Raw genomic sequence first — 4,251 nt, forward strand, 5'->3', positions numbered from 1 at the left:
TGCATAAAGTAAGTATTTCTTGAAATATAAAATTATAATTATTTTATTTTTATCAAATACAGGATATAAAATTATAGTTTTTTCAATATCTTACTAATAAGATGATAGCTCTGTCAAAATCTTACTAATAAGATGATAGCTCTTGTCAAAATCTTGGAGCTAGTCATGGTTTGAATGTGTTGATAGTTCTGTGTTCAGTTGCTTTTCATTTCTGATGTGTCCTTGTAAGATCATCATCAAGCCAAAGAAACAGTAATATCAGAAGCTATCTAAGCTTAAGAACCCAAGAGTCTGGTCCAAATTTTCAACCTCCATCTGCTCGATGAAATGCCTGGGAAATCAGTTGAAGCCCAGACATTCAATTTGAACTAGTAATTTGGTTAGGTTGAGATGATTATGTAAGGACTTTAACTGGTAATCAAATGGAGTTTAGGAAATCTTGCATTGAAGAGGATGCTATAAAAGCTATTGCTAACCCTGTATCAGAAGTTACACAGGTGGATTGAACTTACTTCATTTTCCCTTATACATGATCATATCAAGTTAGCTTTCTAATATTCTGATGTTAAATATGCAGACCCCTGAGATTCGTCAGTTGTCAAAGTAGATTAAGGAGAAGCTGAAAGAAGTTGGATCAAAATGGTAAATTCTTTTGGTAGCCTTTAACATTTTTAAACAGTACAAAATGCAACTTTATAGTTTTAACTAGACAGTGGTACACTTCCTTTATGATATTTCTTATATATTAAAATGGAACAAATGCCATAGGAACCAAATTCATTTTATTCCGTTGTTGTAAAGTGCAAAGAAAGTAAGAATGTTCTTGAATTTTTACTTTAAGTCCTTCTAACATTTGATAGATTCAATATTTAGCATATTCAACTGATTTTGGAAAAAAAAAAGAGCTTACATCAGATTGTGTATTTTTTTGGTTCCTTTTCAACAAGTTTTGCACTGATAAAGTGCTACCTGGATAATGATATCTTAAGTTTTTGGATTTGTGTCTATATGTATGACTGACATGATAAAAAATGCTTTCTTGTAGCAAAGAATCTAATCTATTTTTTATGTTAAAAGTTCACTTACATTAAAAGTTATTGATGTGAAAAATTCATAATTAAGTGATGCTTTCTTGTGTTTGGCTAATTGTTGATCATGCGTATTCATACATATATCTCTGTCCCTTATATATAATGATACTCTTGGTTTGTCCCCCATTATATTGTCAAAGTTTTAAATCCTCTTTCTTTAAACTGCAGTTAATTTCCAAAGTTGAATTTTTTCTTACCCTAAGTGGAACTTATTCCTTTTCATACACAGTGATAAGATTTTGGAAACATGTTTGCAATTGTTTCAGCATTTTTTTGTTCTAATACTGCCAATTTCATGCTTATTTCAGTTATATATCTTATCTTCCTTTGGCATTGGCACACATCACATATATGAATAGTCCAATCAGATGATATTGGTGTACTATATCAGTTGGAGTAAGAAACTCAAGTTTTTGTTCTTTTTCAATTAACTTCATGATATCGATTTCTTTATTGTATGTACTTAATCGCATCATGACAAAACTGTTGTTTCTTTTCGACTTAATGTGGGACAAAATTTTACACTGTATTTTCATTCATGCAGGACAACTTGAAATTGTTGGATGACATGGCGGAATTGAGACCTACTGTGTAACAATAATTAAGAAACAATATATGAAAACTTTACTATTAGTACTTATGCAAATATCAATGCTTCTGTAACAATAATTAAGAAACAATATATGAAAGTTTTATCTATCTTTTTAGAGCAATATTACAAATTTGGTCCTTATTTGAGATTTGTATCGTTTTTGGTCCTTGTTCCAAGTAAAATGATAATTTTTTTGGGACCAAAATTACAAAAATCAGCTATACTTGGTGACCAAAAATAGCCACTTTACTTGGAACCCAAATTCATAAATTAGCTATAATCTGGGACCAAAAGTGTATTTTACTCTTCTGTGCTTTATATTCTTCTGAGAAGTAACGCCTTTTTGTATCCATGCGATTAATGCATACGGAAACACACACTTTCTGTTTTTAAAGGAACATGGAATGGTATTCAGGATCATGTCCATTTTCATATAGGGTAGTAAGTTCTAAATGAGTTTATTAAAGCTTAATATAATAAATGCCAAATTGGTTGGAATTACGTTATTACCCTCTTCAGACATGGAACGGGGGGTATGCTTTTCTTGGAAGGTTGGAAATTGTGGCTTGTAGTCATCAATCAATGCAAGTGTGATACACATCATGATATAGTAACTAAAAGTGCAAATGAACCAAAAGTGCTACAGGTCAATTCTAGAAGGGGTAAAAGGGTAAATTTGGAAGCGTGGCTAAAGAGTTAGTTAGGAGAAAGAGAAGAATAAAGAGAGGGGAGGCATTTCATTTTAGGAATCGTTTTAGCATTGTACGAGATTATTGGCTCTTAGCTTTTAGCAGCTAGAGAGGGAGATTCCCTGGAATTGTTTGAGTTTCTTACTTAATTCAAGGACTAATGCTTTTAGATGTCTACCCAATTATAGCATATTATACTTTCATCTTTTTTTTTTGTTAAGGCATTATACTATAATTTTTTTTTCCTAATTAAGTAGTGAAATCACTCTGTGAATTCCATAATTGCATGTGATTTAGAGCAACTAAGATATTGGAAGAAATGTGAAGTACACTTGCAAGATGGGGCACTTGATCATGAACCAAATCCATGGGGATTTTATGTAAGTGTGTTTCATGTGATACAATTTGTTTCCATCTTTTCATAAAGTAAAACTTAAAAAACTTGGGTTTTTGTGACAGATATTGTTGTTTTGTTCGTGATAGATCTATTATCTGAAGATATTGTTCCTTAACATGAGCAAATAATACGTGCTCTAAATCAGTATGTTGTTTTTCTTTCCTACCTTTTCTATTATAATTTTGACAGCAACTTAGGGAGATTCCTTCAGTTACACACTACACTTGGTTGACAAAATGGATGGAGTTGGATTCCATTAAGTTCCCACAAAATCCGTATTCAAAGTTTATAATAATTGTTTCTTAAATAAAATCTTTTTTCAGTAAATAGCATTTCTATCATTTTTATAAGAAAAAAACTAAAGGGTGTTTCGGTTGCTTAACATACATAACTTTCATTTTAATTCTTTTGATAAATTTGCAAACTAAATACAAAACAACAGATAAATGGAATCCAAATTATTTCTATTTGTTAACCATACACATGACAGATTCCAATTCCTTTGACAAGTTCCATTCATTACTCTGCAACAAGAAAATGTTTTATTAACCAAATAAAGAACTTATGGTGGGGAAAAGGAAAAAAAAGAAGCTCTCGAGAATCAATGTGTTAAAACTTCATGCTTTTATTTGTTCTTATTTAGCTTTTTATGTTACTGCTTAAAGGTACACTTCTAGTTCCATTGAATCTCAAATAAGGGTGTTGTGTTGGGTGATTATGCCCCCATGGAAACGATATGCAGTTGTACAGGTAACCATAGCTATGACTCTATGACCCTGTCTGTGTATTTACAGAAATACCTCTCTGTTCCTAAAACTTGTGCTTATTCATTATCTGCAGGAAACTTTGTGCTTATCTATTAAAAAAAGATGTGGAATATTGCATGGAAAAAGTCTTCAGCATCTGCTTTCCGGTTATTCTTGTGTTATATGTCTTTTGCATTTATTTTTGTTGGTCATTTTTTAAAATGTTTTTATATTTTTATTTTTCCAGTTAGTGTTTTAGTAGCATGCTTTTAAAAAAAATAAACTTCCATGATCATAGTTTGATGCATAGTTGTGTAGAGTACGACAATCAGATTTCTCTATGGGCACATCAGCACATCAGCACATTTATGTGGACATTGGACAGATTACAAACCTCTGAATTACTCTATGGGCACATCAGCACCTAACTTGAGCATCTCAACACATTTTTTCACATATCAACATTGCATATGAATCACATAAACTCATGAACAGGAACATGTTAAAAAAAACTTCAAATTAGACATGGGAGTGTTTGGAATTTCAAAAATCAAAACTTATCTGATGGATGTGTCGTCGCCGGTAGAGTAAACTGCATTTGACTTTTTTGGTTTTGGTCCAAAAGGAAAATATTTTTCATATTTTGGTTTATGTTTCAGTGTTTCATGAAGAAGGTAGAGAATAAAAGGGTAAAATTGATATTTTTATAAATTTTCTGGATGACCTATCAACTTAG

General features: G+C 31.3%; 1 long non-coding RNA gene across 1 annotated transcript; it reads left to right on the forward strand.

Annotated features, from left to right (window-relative positions):
• Positions 1 to 203: 203 nt before the first annotated feature.
• Positions 204 to 1,762, forward strand: LOC145113404 (uncharacterized). Its single transcript, XR_013710771.1, has 4 exons — positions 204 to 497; positions 578 to 642; positions 1,400 to 1,487; positions 1,636 to 1,762. It is a non-coding gene; the product is annotated as an uncharacterized LOC145113404 (long non-coding RNA).
• Positions 1,763 to 4,251: the final 2,489 nt, after the last annotated feature.

This window comes from Lactuca virosa, chromosome 5 (assembly GCF_052849685.1).
Source record: "Lactuca virosa cultivar CGN04683 chromosome 5, Lactuca_virosa_CGN04683_v6, whole genome shotgun sequence".
NCBI lineage: Eukaryota > Viridiplantae > Streptophyta > Magnoliopsida > Asterales > Asteraceae > Lactuca > Lactuca virosa.